We start from the raw sequence: 18,580 nt of genomic DNA, 5'->3' as shown, positions 1-18,580 counted from the left end.
CTTCAAGGAGGGCTCCTGTTGCTCAGGAGCCAGAGGGGAGGCGGGGTGGAGGTGAAGAGCCTTCCCCAGAAAGCTGGAGGCGGTCCAGGAAGATCTTTGTGTCCAGGGGAGAGAGAAGAGCTGGGGCCCTCGGGCTCTGAAACCTGCCGTCTCACCCACGCCCCGGCCTTGCCTCTGCTGGCACTGCCCACCTCCGCTCCGGCTCCCACCCCAAGGCGACTGGAAGGGGCCGCCGGCCCGTCCTCGCTCTCTGACTCTCCCTGAGTCTCCTCACCCTGTGCCTCCCGGTAGAAATGCCGCCAACATTCCTGTTTGTTGAGATGGGGCAGGACCAGGGCCTGTGCGTGGGAATGCACATGGCGGGGACTTTTGTGCAGATTTAGGGCGGGGGAAGGAGCCACTGGGGCCTGGGGGAGGCTTGTCCCCCCTGCCTGCCTCTGTCCCCTTCCCTCTACCACTCTTCAGAGAAGTCAGTTTACAGTGAAGTCACCGAGAGAGCACAAGGCCATCCCGCCCGAGGCACCGCAACTGTCCTGGGTTTCTAGGAATAGAGTGAGAGGAGGGGGTGGGGCTGGCCGGTGGGTGGGAGGGGAAGTCCTGCCTTCTTCTGCCCCGAGGGCCTGACCACCTGCCTCGGAGAGGTGCTGGCAGGACCCAGGGTGAGGTGGGGGCGGTGTGCAGCATCCGGACTGAGCGCTTAGTTCCTGACCGGTCAGGAGCTCAGGGAGGAGCCTTGCTGGCCTGAGGAGGCCTGGGCCCAATCCTGCTCCCATCCTCATCCACAATGACTACCTGGCCCCTCTTCCCGCTGAGCTAGTTTCTCCTCCTTCCAGCCCAACAGGAAAGCTTCTGTGGCTCCGCCAGCCCAGTATCCAACCGCAAGCCCTCTGGGGGTTGTGTGGGAGGGGGCTGTGCCGCTCCTTCCCTGCGGGCCCCCACCACCCTGCCACTTTCCTTTGTTACGACTGGGGGGGGATTCCTTTCTCCTCTGTTTCTTATTGTTCCCTTGTTTCTTACTGCACAAACCCACCCACATTCTCCCTGCCCTCTCCCTCACTCCAAACCTCAAAAGTAGGCTCCCAGCCCCAGGAGCAAGTGGAGAAGATGAAGCCAAAGTGAAGAGTGGGCCAGTGCCCAGTCCCCTCCTCACAGGCTACTGGCCTGGTCTTCCTTGGCTGCTGCCATCCCCCCAAAGCCTGGGCCATCCCAGCACTCCAGGCTTTGGCCACACAGTTCCCCCAGTGCACTGGCTTCTCTCGACCCCAAGCCTTTGTGCCCTCCAACCCACCTGTGTGGAACGCCATTCCTCCCTTGGCCCCCTGGAGACACCTCCTTGCTGTTCGCAGGGCCGGCGTGGCACAGAGAAAACCACCAAGGCTCTGAGGTCCTTAGGTGCAAACCCTGGCTCTGCCGCGTGACCCTGGGCACGTAAATCTGCTTCTTCGAGCTGAGCGAGCCCCTCTGTACAGAGGACAGCGAGACCAATCCTGTCCCAGGGTCGCTACGAAGACTCACTCCAGTGCCTGGCACATGGTGGGTGCTCTGAGACCTTGGCCAGGAGAGCTGGGCGTTTTCTTTACAGCATTCCTGTAGCCTCTCAGTTCTGCTTGTACTGTGGGCCTCTTCGTACGGCTCTAACCAGTAGCCTAAAGGGGTGCGTCCCAATGCTGGGTTCAGATTAGTAGCTTCAGAGATATTTGGTGGGTTAATGAAGACCCCTCCAACAACAGCACAGGGCAGACTCTGACAGTTCAGAGAGTCCCCTGCATCTGCAGACCTCTGTTTCCCTCTCTACCTCCTGACCCACAGCACCCAGAAGGCTCTTTCCTCTGCCGCCGTGGCCTCTGCCCGCTCAGTCCTACTGACCTGCTTTTCTGCTCATGGCAGCAGCAGCAGCAGCCTCATCTTTGCCTGGTGCTGACTTTTGAGCTCTTAAACCACCAGGCAAGCGGGCAAGATAGTGGCTAGAGTGATACTCAGCCGCCTCCCCTGTGTCAGCCCCGCCCTCTCTGGATATCGCCCCAGGGCTCTGGGAGACCAGGGCACAGTGACCCTGGTCTGGGAGGTGGGGAGTGGGGGGAGGCTGAGGCTCTCCAAGGAGCCACCCCCTTGGCTCTGGCTGGAAGGGAGCCCGGACAGGTCAGGCAACAGGGATCGGCGGGGGAGCGGTGTGTGAGAATCTCCAGGCGGAGCCCCGTGAGGACCTGCACACCCCCCTCCCCAGTGCCATCCCTCCACCCCACCCCCAGGTCCGCCCCCTCCAGGCCCCGCAAACCACTTGGGGGCTGGGCTGAGGTTAAAAAGAGAAAAAAAATGTTCGTTTATCAAGTACCTTCTGCAAACCACGCATGGTGTTTAGTTACTTTCATAATCACTCTCTCTTCGTTTTTCCTTTTAGAACATGTTCTATTTTCCTGGTGTTTTAGTAGGTAGTACAGCATACGGTGGTGCAAAATGCAAAAGAGTCGAAAGGGCAGATGGTAAAAAGTTTGTCTCTCTCCTCTCCTGTCCCCCGGGTTCCCTCTGCAGGGGCAACCGCAGTTACCGAAGTCTTGTGCGTTCTCCTGGAAGATTCTAGGCATTTACACACATATCCTGGACTTTAGCTCCTGTGACTTACACCGAGGGAAACTGAGGCCCTTCGAGGCGCGGAGGACTTAGACTAAGATCACGCACCTGGTAAGTGGGCAGAGCTGGGGCTTGGAACCAGACCTAACCGTAAAATGCAGCTATTGTCTCCACCCACCCTCCGGCAGAAATAAACCGTGGTACCGTGGAGCCCCTTCTGAACCACCGCTGGCAGCAAACGTCTAGTCTGAGGCCCTGGGGACCTGGGTGCCTCTGCCTTCCTGTCTGCTGAGTATCCATCACCTCCCCCTTGTGGCTCCAGGGGAAGCCAACTTAAAAGGGAAGAATCACACCCCTACGGAGGAAGGGAAGGGCCCAGGTGTCCTTCCTGGGCTACTGTGTGGCCAGTGGTCCCCCGGGGTGCCCCTGAGTCCTGGGGTCCAGAGAGGGCTGGAGGGGGAAGCTAGATGAGTGTAGGTCTCTGGTTAGAGAGGATTGAGGTTGTGGTTTCAATTACATTTCCAGAAAATGGCTTCATGACCTCCCTGTGGCTGGGCAGGGCTGGGGAGAATGTGAAGAGGGGGGCCTGCGCTCTGTGGTGGCCACATGCTCATCCATGAGAGCAAGGGAGGTAGGCTGGGGCCAGAGCTGGCTGGGAGTGAGTCGGAGATCCGGACAAGGCTGCCCTCCAGACTCACGGGCCTCTCTCCCTCCTGGGTCAGGCTAGCTCGGGCTGGGAGGTGACGTCGACTGTGTCCTGTGGGCCTGTCTTCCTTTGCAGGTATGCCTCTGGGAACTTTAAAAAGAACTTTTAAAGTTATATATATATTTTAAAAGATGTTACTTATTTATTTTTTTAGAGAGGGGAAGGGAGGGAGAAAGAGAGGGAGAGAAACATCAATCATTTGCCTCTCATTTGCACCCCAAACAGGGACCACCAAACCCACAACCCATGCATGTGCCCTGACCAGGAATCGAACCGGCGGCCTTTTGCTTTGCTAGACGATCGTCAAACAATTGAGTCACACCAATCGCAGTGCCTCTGGGGCCTTTCTGTGTGGGCTCACTGTAGGATCTTTCGGGATTCTAGCTTCCTGTTCAGTTTCTTTCTTTCTAGGACTCCTTGTGTGTCATGTCTCAATCTGGCACCCCCCCCCCCAACTGAGGGGATTATACCCCTGAGGTCCAGGAGAAGAGACTTGCACCTCATCTGAATTGGCAGGTAGGGAGAGATAGGCATTGGACCTTCTTTCCTGCCTCAGGTTGACAATATCCTTGTTTTGCTGAGGCAGTGACCCTGTTTGTGCACACAGCCAGCCAGCTCTATCTGGTACCTAAGGGTCAGTCAGGTATGTGCTAGGCTAAGGTGAAGAGCAGAGCCTTCCCTGCCCCACCCTCCAGGGCATTCAGACCAGCACCCGGCGGCACGGCAGCCGAGGCGACTGGACTGAGTCCTAACCCTGACCAGTCCTAGGAAGGGGGGTGCAGATCTTAGCAGTTATTAAAACAGTTCTGATAGTTAACAGCTCCACAGTGCCATATAGCAGCAGAAGCACTTCATATGCATTAACTCCCCAGAAGGAGATGAGGTAGGTCCTATTACTGTAACTGTGTAACAGTGAGGAAACCGAGGCAGAAAACCTGCTCCAGGTCACACAACTCAGGGAGTTCACAGTGAGCCTGGTTTTGGAGTCTGTGCTCTTAGCTATTACACAGTCCTCCTGGTTTCCATTTCTATTCCTAGAGCACACAGTTTGTTCCTCAAATATTCACTGGGTGTCTGCTCCGGAATGGGCACGGAGGGGAGTTGTAGAGGGGGGAATGGGATCTTGTGTCTGCTGTTGGGGGCAGAGAAACATGTAAACAAATTGCCTTTCAACATGAGAGGTGCCAGAATAGAGGCATGAACATGTGGTGGGGAACAGGAAGGGCGAGGTTCTTACTGCCTGGAGCCAGTGTCACCAAAGGGCAGACATCAAGAGCGCAGGAGGACATTCCAGGCGGAGGGAACAGCATGTGCGCAGGTTCGAAAGCTTACGAGACAGAGAAATGCGGTGTGTGCCCTGGTGTCGAAACCTCATGCACAGTGACTGTGGCAGGTGTTGCCAGACAGCTCAGGGCTGGAGCTTCCGTCCAGCTTCCTGCTCAGGCCTGTCCTGCCCCAGCCTCCAAGCTCCCTGCACCTACTCTGTGTGATGCCCTGTGCCAGGTATTGGCCCAGAGTGTGGGATAGAAGCAGGAGCCTGGGTCAGGGAGAAGGACTTTGTGATCAGCTGCAGACACAAGGATCTTTGTGGCTGGTGTTATTCTGGAGGTAAAGGGGAGGCTGTTGGGAAGAGCTGCCAAAGGAGGATTATGGGAGAACTTGGGGACTTGCTGACCCAGGTCATCCCTGAACAAGAAGATTTTCGGACTGTAGAGAAGGGACCTCTGTGTGTGTGTGTGTGTGGGGGGGGTCCTTCTCCTTCTGCCCCTGCAGCTGGGGCTCTGGGGATCTGACATGCCTTGCTTTGGTACTGGCCCTCGAAGGGTTGCCAGGGAAACCGTTGGCCAGCTCCCGAGATGTACCCAGAGGAGAGGACAGTGGGTGACTCAGGCTGTCTTCTCAGAGGCTGCACCCCCGCCCCATTGCATGGAAAAGGGTCTCCAAGACCTCTTTCCCTTGCATCCTACAGCAGTGATCCAGCTAATTCTCCCTTTTCTGGATAGTGCAGTCAGCCCCTCCCGCAGCGCTGACTGGTGGGAGCTAGCAAGATTCCCCAGGGAACAAAATGGTCTCAGACGCCCTTGTGCCCCAGAGATTGACTCTGGAACAGTGGACGGATCCGGTTGGCCTTGGTGAGCGTCAAGTGCCGTGTCTGTCCAGGCCTTCCGCCACCGTGGTGGGAAGCAGCAGACGCCCTGCCTGAAACTCCCTCCTGGGAGCAAACCCGGGATAATTATTGATGGGACAGTGGCGGACTTCTGACCTCGGCCTGGGAGGGACAGGACCCAGGACGCGGGCCTCAACCAGGGGGAAGAGAGGCAGGCGGGCGGGCGGGCGGCGGAGGGGGGGCCAGTCCGCGCGACACACAGTGACCACAACAGTACCGCCAGGGCCCTGCTGCTGGTGGTGGTCGACACTAGGCAAAGCAGCGTGTGCTCGTGGCCGGTGGGACCTGGCTGGGCAGCCAAATGGGGAAACCACCCTCGGCCGACTGCGAGGGGCTGCGCGCGGCGCCGCTTCCCCGGAGCGTGCAGCGGCCCCGGGTGCGCGGAGCCCCCGGGTCCGCCCCGGGTCCCCCCAGGGCGGCCGCGGAGGGGGTGCGGGAAACCGCGGGGCTGGCGAGCGCGCTCCAGGCGGAACCAGGAAGCGGCGCGCGCTGGCGCGGGGCGCGCTCCGGGGGGCGGGCGGCGCGCTCGGCCGCTGTGGGCGCGCGAGCGGCGCGCGCGCCCCCGTGGGCCCCGGCGCTGGGAGAGTCGGCGCTCGGAGCCGTCACCCGGGCGAGGATCCTGCGCAGGCGGCTGCGTGCGGCGCCCCGGCCGAGAGAGGGAGCGAGCGAGAGGCGGGCGGGAGGCAGCCGCTGGCGCCCGAGGGGCCGAGCGAGGTAGGAGCTGCGGGACCGGTCCTGGGCTCGGGGCCGGGGGGGGGGGGAGAGACTGGCGAGTCCTCCCCGGGCGGGGCCCCGCGCCCCAGTCGCCGAGACGCCGGGCTGGGCCGCGCGCCGCCATCGCTCCGGGGCAGGGAGGCGGCCCCGGTGGCCGGGCGCGGGGTGTGGGGCGGTGGGGGCGGTGGGGGCGCGGCACCGGGATACGCGGGCGGGGGGGGGGCGGGCGGCGCGTGGAGGCCGCGGCAGCGGAAGGTGTGCAGTGGGGGCGGTGCGTGCGCGCGTGTGTCTGGGGAGGGGGTGTGGGGGACCCCGGCGCACACCCCTGAGATCCCAGGGGACGGCTGCCTGCCACTCACTCTTTGGTGGTGCAGTTCCGAATAGCCCCCGCCGCCTTTTTGCTTTTCCTCGGTTCCAAAGAGGTAACTGCGACTCCCGGGGGTGGGGTGAGCCCGGGGGTGCCCGGTGGGGTGGGGGTTATTCGCAAAGCTTTAGGGAACAGTGCCTTATAAGGAGTCAGGGCGACAAATACGATCATTTCGATCAGGCTCTGGGTGCGGGGACCCCACAGCGGGACCCGCCAGGCCTGGGTTCGTGCGTGTGGCAGCGGGATGCAGCGTGTTCTTTTTTTCCTAGCCCAGGGTAAAGCGCGAAAAAGTGCTCCTGGTGCCGGGGTAGTTCTAGAGAGTCGGAGGAAGGGGACTCGAGTGTCCCAAAGGCTGGTCCGAGGCTAGAGGAATCTGGCAGGATGGTAATAAGGCGGATCAAAGAGGAGAGAACTTACGAGGAGCAAGAGGCGACTGCAAACACTTGTAGCCAGCCAGCAGTGATGGAAAATGCAAAGAAGAAAAACAAGTACCAGTTTTCAGGAAGACGAGATTAATGAAAACCACAAGAATTTTACAGGCACAGAGAGATAGCAGTCCTCTCCTTCCCAAAGAGCCATGCTCAGGTTTTTTGGTTTTTGTTTTTTTCCTTCGTGTCCCCCGTGACCCTGTCATAGCTTTGTATCAAATAAACAGTGCTAAAAGCAGGTCATCGAAGGTTAGATCCGGGAAGGGCCCCGGGGATTGTGCTACATTCTTGGCTGGTACGAATGAGGAAACTGAGGCCCAGGTAGGTGGAGCTAGGGCCTGCCCAGGTCACAGAGTTGTGTGGTCGCTCAAGGCCTGAAATGTCTCTGCGAGGATTCCGAGAAAAGTGTTGTCCCCAAGGCACAGTGGAGTGGGAGATCTTTGCCTACATGCAGTTTCATGAGCTGTCTCTGGAATGTTTGGGGGGAATGCCCTGTGAAAGGCTAGTGTGTCACTGAAGTATTAAACTGATGTTAGGTGTTTTTTTTAAGTCTTCGAATGGTTTATCGCCTACTCACATGTTAGGTTTCCCAAGTGGTTGGATAGCCACCTAGGCCATAATAAGCTTTCAGCTGTTGAGTATTATCTCAAATAATGTTATCGCTCAATTAAGATAAGAGAACTTTGCCTCTTTTTGCAAGGTTCCCCTATTCCTGTACCTGTGTTTGTTTTGTTTATAGTCATTTGCTGTGGTTTTTAGAAGAGCATGCATTTCATTTAGTACGCCTTCACATTTTTTAAAATTTTACTTCGTTACACTGCGGACATTGGATTGGTTCTGATCACTTCAAATGGATTCCATCATTGGAAGGTTGATTGTTGAGGCTCCGATGTTTTTGGTTGTTTCGATGCCACTTTCCAGCTCATGGAAGATCACAGCTGTAAGAATTGAGAGTGTAAATGGGAAAAGGGGCTGCTGGTTTTTGGAAAAACGTACTGTGTGACAATTTGTAATGTCTGTTATGCTTAATTCAAAGAGTACCACACCTTTGGTCAGGTAAATGTTATCCAGCAGATCTCTTGTTTTCTGTTGCCTTTGGGAGATGAAAATTTCAAGCCCCTGGTTGAGACATAAAGGAAAGAATGAAGAGACCTTTCTTTAAAAACATCAGGAAAAAAAAAGAGTTGATGTCTATCACCAGAAGTTTGGTTATTGCATAATTTGGTGCTAAAGTCTGCATTAACATCTTAGCCATATATCCTGCTAAGTAACTTATCCCAGCTCCTCACTAGTTCTTGGCTTTTCCAGCATTCACATTTTTGCCAACAGGATATTAATATGGGTCGTGCTAAAAATGTGAGGTGGGTGTGTTTCTCGGAGGGGCACGTCGAGAGCTGTGCGGTGGAAGGGAAAACCGTGCTATTGTTTGGAACGTTACGACATAAATATTTTGGTCAGCACTTCCTATTGTGGGCCAACTTCTCATTTCATCTTCACTTTCTTGCTCTCCATTGACTTTTTAAAATAGTAATTATACTTGCCAAAAAAACCCTCCACATCAAGACTAGTAGAAGATGTCCTTTCTTGCTCTTTTCGTACTTATGTCAGTTTTTTAAAAGTTATATTCAGATTATTTCAAGTTACATTCAAAACTTTTGTGACTTGTGTTAGGTTTATATTTATGAATGGTTTTGTTTTGTGGTGGTTCATCTGGCTTATTTTTGTATAGGTAGGTAATACAGGTAGTCTTAGGAAAGGAAGAAGTTATAAGTAGATAAGTTATATGTTCAACATTCAAGTGCAGATTGAAGGTAGAATAAAAAAAAGGTTAAGTATTCTAGTGCCCTACACACCTGTATGCATTCATAAAGTACTCATAGATTCCTGGACCTCCTAATTACCAGTGATACATTTTTCCTTTCTATAGAGTACAGATTACCACAGGTTATTCCTACAGAAGGAAGAAGAAACCTCCCATTTTTATTCATCTGTCTTGAGCATTGGAAACTTAACTCTTTTAAAAACTTGTCTGATAATTCCAGTTTGCTGAGCTCTTCAGAAAAATACTCCTTTTACTACATAATAAAGTATCAAAATAGTTAGACTCTGCAACTTCTTAATAAAAATAATGTGATGTTAACGCTAAAGTATCACCGTCTCCAGTGTTGTGTGGTGTTCAAAGGAAAAAACTTTTCTTTAACCCTGAGCTTTGTTAACTGTTCTAAAATCAGAAGTACGTTTTCCCCTGCAATGTTGGAAACACAAGTTTTATGCTTGTTTGTGGGAATAGAAAGTCAAATTGAACAGCCTAGTTTCCATTGATCAGACCATTTTGGGGTTTTTGTACATTTCAGTTGTGAACATTACAGCTTTAAAAAGTTTTGTTTAAAAATTGTGTTCACTCTTCATTAGCATGTCCTTATTTTAAGTAGAGTATTGATGCTAGAATTAAAAAAAAATAATGATGGAAAAAAAAAGTAATGATGATTCTTTACTACTGAAAAACCTAAGCCAGTTTGGAGAAGATTCTGCACATCTAAGTCTATGCTGTTTTCACTAGTCACAGGAAGGAATGATTTGCGGCTGCTGGATTTTTAGTTGATTGAACGAGACCCTCACTGTCGGTGGTTTCAGAGTTTTAGGCGACGTTTTATTACTGTTGTTAGTTTTGGTCGCACCCATGACTTCCTTGGAAGGTATCTTTGAGGTTTGGTTTCCTTTTTTTTAAATGGTGATATTGGGGTGGGGGGTGCTTCCTGTTTGTATTTTCAAAATTAGGGCCACATATGAACCTTCTCTGGGTGTCACATTCTAATTTCAAACAGCGACAGGCATCAGATGCTGTGTGGTTTGTCTTTCACCTGTCGGCTTGCTTCATGGCAGGGTTACGAAGCGCAGCCTGAACTCCCAGCTGGGAGGACAAGGCTGTCCTCAATCCTTCCCCAGTTCTCTTCAAGGGGTAGCAGCCCGGGAGGCAATCTTAGCAACAGCAAGAGCCTAATTAACCAAAAAAAAGGGGGGGTGGGCTTCTGCCATCTGTTTCCTCCCAGGTACCCAGAACATGCACAGCACTAAGGTAGAGTTGAACCCTATATCGGGTGCCCTGGATGCCCGCCTTTGGAGGAGGGTTGCCCCAGCGTTCTGTCATCCAGAACCCCAGGGATTAGCAGAGGCGAGAGCCGTTTTTCTGACCCCACCTGAGAGCCACGCAGAAAGCCATGGAGGAGCTAAATACGAGAACCAAGAGAGATGAAGGGGATGGCGGAACAGTTTTGGAGAAATCGCCCTGAGCCATAGAACTCTTCCCTCACCTTCCTGAGTAATTGTCACGTGGTAGGCTGCTGCGTGTGTGCACGTTGGAGGGTGAGTCGAAGTGCGTGCATGAAAGGCGTGTGTGATCATACTGCGTCAGCGGTTGAAGCAAGCGGTCCTTCCTGGGCCTTCAGCTACCTTTATTCTAAGCACTGTAATAACTCAATAGGCTTGTCATTAAATTGGCACTCAAATATGTTTGCACTTTAGGGGCTACTTAGCGCCCCTGAATTTTCTTTTGGACCCATTACTAAAAGCAGGGCTGCGTTAGCGTGTGCACAGTTCTGCATTATGCAATTTGTAAGTAAGTTGAATACATCGAGTATCTGAACCTCCCTAGTATCAAGAAAGGAGAGGTTATAATTTGTCATATACTGGATATTAACTTCTTGGGTTTATTCAGAACAATGACATCCATTCCCATTGTATTATGATACTGCTAAGATGAAAAAATTCATGTATTGATTAATAAAGAACATTTATTTATCTTTTGGAAGCTGACTTGGAAAATCTGCTCGAGCGCGCTCTGTCCATTCATTCTTACCTTGCCTTTGGCGCCCTGAATAACCCTTTTTATTTTCCCAGATTTCTATTGTGAAGAGAAATATTTCCATATTCTGTGCACTGCATAGAATGGGTTTTTGAAGTGCTTGTGCTGACTCATTTTTTTAATTGTACTGAGATACGGAGTATGGTTTGAGAGCAGTAATGAGATTCTCAGAAAATATGAAAACTTTCCTTACTGACTCGTTAGAGAAAGGTTGGGGAAGACAAGGGGAAATACATCAACGAGCCAATCAATTATTGTTATTTGTTGGGATTAATTTGGTGACTAATATTTTCAGTGCCCGTCAGGCTAGTAAAAGTGACTTCAGCTTTACTTTTCAATGGTAACAGGACAAACCCATGAGTTTTCTAATACTGCTTGCTTTCCCCTGATAGTTTTTTTTTTTTTTTTTTGCATATGGGAAGTGGGGCCGAAGTTAACAGTAATAGCCCCTTCGTGATTTGTATAAAAACAGTGACTTACCACTCTAGGCTACAGCTCATCTGAGAAGATAATACTAATTCTCTATATAATCATCATTATGCCATCTGTCAAAAAGGGATCAGAAAAGTCATTAAAAAGTAGCTCAGATGATGTCCAAAGCCTAAAAAGTACAGAGATAATAAAACTAATACCTAACACTGTCCACTTACCATGCCAACCAGACACTGTCGTAAGCTCTTGCCTTGTTTTAACTCGTGATCCCCTTGCAAGGGGTGGGGGGGCATTATCCTCAGCTGAAAGATGAAGAAATGACCACAGAGAAGTTAAGTAACTTGTCCAAGGTCACATTGCTGGCAATGACTGGGCTGGATTCAGCTCCAGGGCAGCTGATTGGAGAGACTACATTCTTGACCCCTGCTCTGCCCCTTTGCAAGAAGACAGTGGCTTCTTTAAGGCGTGCATTTCTTTATTTATCTTCCAAAATGAACTCTTGGTTTATTTGTTTATTTGTTTTAATGAAACATTTTTATGTACACTTGAAATTTTTTCAAGGATGAAGATGATGAGTGTTGAAACAGAGAGAGTCTTAATTTTAACTGTAAGCGGTGCTATGCTGCTCCCCACCAGCATTAGCGTATATATACACACGCTAATATATATATATATATATGCAGCGTAGGAGAGGAGCTATAGGCTGTCTTCTTGGCCTCTGTTGGCAAACAAAAGGATCCTCCTGGGCCAGAACGGCATCCAACACAGTGTTTGCCGACCGAGGACGCAAGTGTGTCCATTTCATGTACAACTTTGCCTTGAAAGGATTTATGGTCCTAATGCTGTTTTACTAAAGCTTTTGAGAGCCACTAATGGTGATTTCTCAGGTAGAAGGGCTTAAGAATTTCAATTCGGGCGAGGGGGAAAGGCAACGGAACGAATCACTGTGTTTGGAGCTATACAAAAAAGGTTATTAGGAACTGGCCTCAGAAACGTGTTCCTTGCTGTATCTGGTGCTTCCTTCCTCTCAGCGCTTTACCTTGCAGGTGAATTGTGAGGTTAAATCTTGGAGATGCCATTCACAGCCCTGAAGTCTAGTGATCTGCATTGGAGAGATCAAGTCAGGGACGATGAAAACTTCAGTTCCCTGAGCAGAGCGGAGAGTGTAAACTAGTTCAGATAAACAGAGGATGTTAGCCTCCAGGATTGTCAAACTGTCACCTTTGACCAGGGTTGAATTTTCTTTGAATGTTGACAAAAGTTACAGTGTCAGTGGAAAAAGCTTAATGTGAAGTATCTATAACTCAGAATTTCCTTGTGTTTGTGTCAGTGAGATCCTACAATTGAAGCTTTTTTTTTTTTACATGTCTGTTGAGTTTTAAGAGCCTTCAGTGGGGTTTTCCAGCCTTTAGGTGAGAGTAAATTAGAAAGTTGGTGAAAAACTGTTTTGTGTTGTCTAAAATTCAGAGCCTGTAGTTGGTGGCAAATCACTACATTTTTTTTTAAAAGAATGGGGTTTAGAAATCCAACCTGGGAGAAATGTCATAACCGAGCCAGGCTCACAAATGCCATTGTAGTATTTATAAAAAGAAACTGTCGAGCTCTTAATCTGCTGAAGTACTAAGAATTGGAATCGATCAGCTTTGTTATATAGCCTTCTTCAAGATAGCATTCATAGTTTAGGTAAAATACCTCTCAGAAATAATGCTAATTGTATTTGTTTTGTTTCACATTCTTAAAAGTCTCTCGCTCATCTTTTAGGCTTGAGAAAAGTGGAGATCTACAGAAATAGACAGCTCTTTACAAAATGTAACAGTTGGTTTACCCTGTGGGTTTATGTATTTAGGATTTGCGATCTGTTTCTGGTAGAAAGTGAGGGAGAACTACAGCGAGAACTGGCCGTTGTGCAGCCTCCCTCCACACGCGCGGAAAGTCTGATATGTAGAGAGATGCAGCGCCAGTGTCCCTCCTTGCGTCGTTGTTACTGTTTCACCTGTGCGATGATGATACATGGAAGCCCTGAAGCTTATCCGAAGCGTGTTTTAAGGATGAGTTTGTTTTGCAGTTAGTTTATATATCAAGTAGCAAGGCATCAAAACACTGTTGAAGGATGGAAAACATATGGCTTTCTGAATGACACCACCACAGTTAACATGCTGAGCCGGCGATGAAGCCTGAGCCCTTGATTTTGCAACACCAGAGCATAGCCCATGAGTGTAAAGGAATGGGTCCTTCAGTAAGATAACTTGTTACCTGAAGCACACATTTCCATTTGTGCCCTAGGAATGGGACATCCTCAAAATGGATGGTTTTGAATTTTTATTCCCCAAGCGTGAACAGTCGAGTTTGGGCAGGACTTAGCATTATGTTCCCATTGTATTTTTAGGTAAATTTGAACAGGACAAACTTAAAATAGTGGCTTTTATGAAGTAATTCATAAAAGAATGTATCGAGATACACACAGACATGCAAATATTAAAAACTTCTGTATGCTCCAAATGTCAGAAACTAAAGGTAAGTGACAACGTGAGAAAACTATTTTTAACATACAGGGCAAAATGTTATGAGTTAATATTCTTAATATACAAAGAATATAAATAAATAAGAAAAAGATGGTTCTCCCAATGGGAAAATGAACAAAAGAAGAAATACAAATGGACCATAATTACACAAAATTATGTTCAGCTGCACTAGAAATCAAGAAATGCAAATAAAAACAATGACATGATTTTTCCAGTTAACAGAGTTACAAAAACTAACAATATTGAAAAAAGAAAAACAGTGTTGCTTAGGAATCTGAAGGAAACTGACACCTTCATTACTCATTGGTTGAAATGTAAATTGGTGCTTTTTTGAACTTTGATATACGTAGGGAGAGCCTTAAAAATGTGCCTTCCCTTTGACCTAACAATTCCATTTAGATGATGTAACCTGAAATACGCTCAGAGATTTATGTAGCACAGGGATAGTCCTCACGGCGTTACTTAAAATAGCAGTGAATTGGAAACAACTTCATGTCCAGCATTGGAGGGTTAAGAACTTAACTGATAGGTTGCCGTACAATGGATTATTATTCAGCCATTTCAAATCATGGTATAAAACATATTTAATGACTTAGATAAGGTGTATAATATATTACTAAATGAAAAAAAAATTACAAGAAAATCACAGACAGTGGCGCTGAGAAAAGAACAGGCGTTGAGAAAAGATTTCTTCTGGGCTGCGAGAGTCTGGATGTGTGTGTACCCGCTTCCCAGTATCTCCTGCTCATTATTACCTGTTTCATGAACAGGAAATGTTTCTGTAATCAAGAAAATAGCTGTTTTCAGGGAGCGAATAGAGAAAACGTGGTACATATCTTCCTTCTTTACATTATGTACATAATGGAGTATTACTCAGCCCTAAAAAAGAAGGAAGTCCTGCCATTTGTGACACCAATGAACCTTGAGGGCATCAGGCTAAGTGAGAGAAGTCAGGCAGAGACAACCACTGTACAATCTCACTGAAATGTAAACCTAAAAAAACCCAAAGTGCTCAGAAACAGAGCAGATTGGTGGTTGCCACGGGCTGGAGGTGGGGGAACCGGTGAGGATGGTCAGAGGGCATGAACTTCTGGGGTGAGTTCTGGGGATGTGACACGCAGCACGGTGACTGTAGTTCACAGTCCCGTATTGTATATTTATTTTAAAGTTGCTAAGAGAGTGGATCCTCCGAGTTCTCACCTCCCCCCACCAGCACACACACAAAGAGTAACTATGCGGTGGATGTCGTAGCTGACCTTATTGTGGTAACCATTTCGCAACATGTGCGTATATCAAATCATCACATTGCACATCTTAAAGTCACACAATGTTATATGTCAGTTACATCTCAGTAAAGCTGGCGGAGAGTAATTTTTAAAGTAACATTGGTGTGTTGGTTTAGAGCAAGAAATCTGGTTTTTGTTGTTGGTTTGTAGTTCCTTTTTAGGAGCAGAAAAATGAGTAGTTTATGATGTTTGTGTTAAATATTTGGCATGATATACTTATTTGGTATGGTTATATGACATATTTTGTCGAAGAACTATGTTAAAATCATTATCATTGTATTCAATGTTTGAAGAGTTAAAATAATTTGAACTTGAGCACTGACTTATTTCCTGTATTGGGTGGAATGCTCCATAAGTTGATGGAGAATTACATTGTCTTCTAAATATGACAAAGAAATCACATAGTTTTACTTGTGTGTGTGCTCTGCTAAGCTGTCATTCTTTTCATGTTGAAGGTGTGTGTTTTTTTCCAACTTTTGGGAAAAAACTGGCTTAACTTCTTACCACCTTGAACAATGTATTATTTCAAAATATTTTCTGCATTTACTTTTGTACTGCTTTCTCTTTCATGATGATACCTATGAAGGTTGCTAGATTTCTTTTTCATGTAATTCTATTAGTCATGCTTAAAAACTTCTCTAAATGTCTATGATGGTATTCATTTGGGAATATGTGGTAAAGGAAATCTCTAGTGAAGTATACTTTCTCTTGGGTGTATGTCATTGTTAATACAAAAGACTTGTCTTCTGATTTAACTAAACTTACATTAAGTAGTTTCTTTGTAACCAGATTTAATGTTTAAAAGCATTTGAACATTGTAAGGAGTTTAAAGAAGAAAAATGAAAATAAATGATAAGTTGATGTTCTAGAAGAATTCTGGAGCCTAGCTGTAATATGTAGGTCTTATCACTTTACAACAAATAAAATTACAGTCTTAAAAAATAGGTATTTTTGAGCCCAGCAGAAGACCTACCTATTTTATCTAAAATTCATCTTACATAAGGTAGTAAAATCTACCTCTTAGGTTATGCCTTGTAAATTATTGTAATAAAATTTGCTGTAACAGAATTTTAAGTCAGTTTTGAGACTACCAGAACATAAAAGAAATCATTTAGTATCTTTTAATGCTTTTTAAAAAAAAGATTTTATTTATTTACCTTTAGAGGGGAAGGGAAGGAGAGAGAGAGAGAAATTTCAGTGCCTGGCCGCCTCTAGTCCATCCCCCCCTGGGAACTGGCCTGCAACCCAGGCACATGCCCTGACCTGGAACCGAACCGCAATCCCTTGGTTCGCACGCAGGCCCGCACTCAATCCACTGAGCTACACCAGCCAGGGCAGCATCTTTTCATGGCTTTTAAACCTGAATCCATAAGTAGTTAATTCAAATTCATGAAGGTAAATATTTCCACATGTTGAAAATAAAACCCTATACACATATTGCTCAATATGCCTTCATTAATAAATACCATTGACTTTGTTTCTTTTGCTTATCACTTCTTACCTCCCCTGCCTCCTGAAAATGTGATAATCTTATTTAATCCAAAAATATGTTTACCTTTGGTTTCAGCTTATTTGTTGCTGGTTTTCCCTGTAATCTGTTTTATCGCTGTGATATTATTGTGACCAGTTAGACCAGTTTCTTCTCTTGTGTGTCTGAGTCATTTTCAACAAACTGCGTGATATTATATAAATCATGTAAATTTGGGGCCTCGCGTTTAGCATCATATATTTTATAATAATGGCATCGGTCAATTATTTGAGATGTTTTTAAGTGAATATATAAAGTGATGTATTGCGTTTCTCATTAAAACTGGGACTTGTTTGTGTTGCTTGTCTCTGTCCGATTTTGAGAAGGCAGCTGTCCTCTCGGAGATGAGCCTTTCCAGCCTGTAGACCTGCCAGTTGTCTCTTTAAAGAGTTCAAATGTATGTAAGATGCAAAAGATGCAAAAAAAAAAAACCCAACAAATGACAAAGGATGTAAAAAAAGGATGCAAGATTTAAAAGATCCAAACATAATTTTGCTTGAAACTCTTTCATCTTCTTTTTGTCTCTTAGCTCCTGAAAGACTTTTTGAAGGTTTTTTTTGTTTGTTTGTTTTGTTTTTGGCGGGAGGGTTTAAAATACTTCCAAAGTGAATAAAGAAATGTATTCCAAAGTTTTATGGTAGTTTGGCTACCAATTAAGGTAAGACTTAGTAAGTACTGAGTAAATATTTGTTGACTAGTGAATGAATGGACTGTACAGTCACATTTGCTTTTTAAGGCAAAGTCAGACAACACCTCGACCCATTAAACTGGGTGTGCCAGTGGCTCTTAACCCTTTGGGGAGCAGGGGGCCATTTTGAGGTTCCAGGGAAACCATTGACTCTCTTCCGAGTGAAATACGCGCACATAAACTTTTGCTTACACTTCGAGAGGCTCCTGGAGTCTGGGTGCAAGCACCCAATTCAAACAGCCAGCTCCCCATTTCCATGGGCACCCGACTCAGAAACTGCGGACAAGAGAGAAATCATCTGAACGTTTGGGTAAAGCAAACCTCTAGTCCGCTCTTGTTATTCGGGGGGGCTCAGAGGGGACTCGTTTCCTCAGAAGGGTGGTAAATATCGATCGACTCGAACATTCAAAGATAGGCCGTGGTATAACCCTGCCGTAATTTAGTCAGTCTGTGAGTGGATATTTAGGTTGTTTCCAGTTTTTCGCTTTTATTGACGATGCCGTGGTGCACGTGCTTGGACTGAGGAGGCTCTTTTTGCAGTTATCAGACCATCTTCTGCATGTGGGCTCCAGGACTGGAGTGGCCGAGTCATTTGCGTAGGTCCTGCCCACTGCCCTCCAGCAGGACTGCCCCAGCTGATACGTCCACCCGTAGCTGGCGTCTGAAACAAAATGATGAAGGGTGATTGGGTTTTATAAGATCATTGCTCAGCTGAGGTCTTGGGGTTTACCTAGGGATTTTTCATCTCTTTATAACTTTGTTTCTATGAGAAAATGTTCTCTCTTCCAAACAACAAGCATGCAGATGGATTTTGGAATATGATTTTATTTGTAAGGTGATCAGGAAGAGGGTGCAGGGAAGAGGGTGAGCGCTGCTTGTTGTTTTATCACAGAAGGGTGTAAGGGCCTGAGTATTGAATTTGGATGCATCAGCCTAAAGTGTCCCTTGTCACCTATATGACCTTGTGTACTTACAACTCTAAAACAGCCCATTCTGTTTTAGATATTACTCAACCATCAAATTACTTTTAGACAGTTTCTATTTTGTCTTGCTTTGGGGGAGTGTTTGAAACAGAGATGGCCTAGAAAATAATAGTATTCTTTTGGTCCTAGCTACTATTCATTTTTATGATATACTTAAAATTACAGATGAAATTTCTCCTTTCCAAAGTGATTTTTACCTCCGCTAATGTTAGCCTGGTCTTAGGAGGTACCTAAGGGAGGGCAGTAATTTTCAATTCTCTACGCATGAGGTGATGAGAACTCCGAGTGCTCGAGACTGGACAAACAGGGTTTTAGAGGTCCATCGTGGT

At 47.3% G+C, this 18,580-nt stretch overlaps 1 protein-coding gene across 7 annotated transcripts in view; it reads left to right on the top strand.

The window, feature by feature from the left end:
• The first annotated feature begins 2,657 nt into the window (after positions 1-2,657).
• The window catches only part of STAT5B (signal transducer and activator of transcription 5B), a 55,131-nt gene continuing 39,208 nt past the window's right edge, over positions 2,658-18,580 (top strand). For 6 of the 7 annotated variants that reach the window (XM_053659854.1, XM_053659888.1, XM_053659880.1 and 3 more), the window contains exon 1: positions 5,678-6,155. The gene's annotated coding sequence lies outside the window, so the exon portion shown is untranslated. Of the gene's footprint in view, positions 2,680-5,677; positions 6,156-18,580 lie in introns of those variants that run through there. The other variant, XM_053659892.1, reaches the window with a different exon arrangement.

Source organism: Artibeus jamaicensis, unplaced genomic scaffold (assembly GCF_021234435.1).
Source record: "Artibeus jamaicensis isolate MK-2021 breed Jamaican fruit bat unplaced genomic scaffold, CSHL_Jam_final contig_2259, whole genome shotgun sequence".
NCBI lineage: Eukaryota > Metazoa > Chordata > Mammalia > Chiroptera > Phyllostomidae > Artibeus > Artibeus jamaicensis.
The sequence above is the reverse complement of the archived record's forward strand: the minus strand, read 5'-3'. Positions and strand labels throughout refer to the sequence as shown.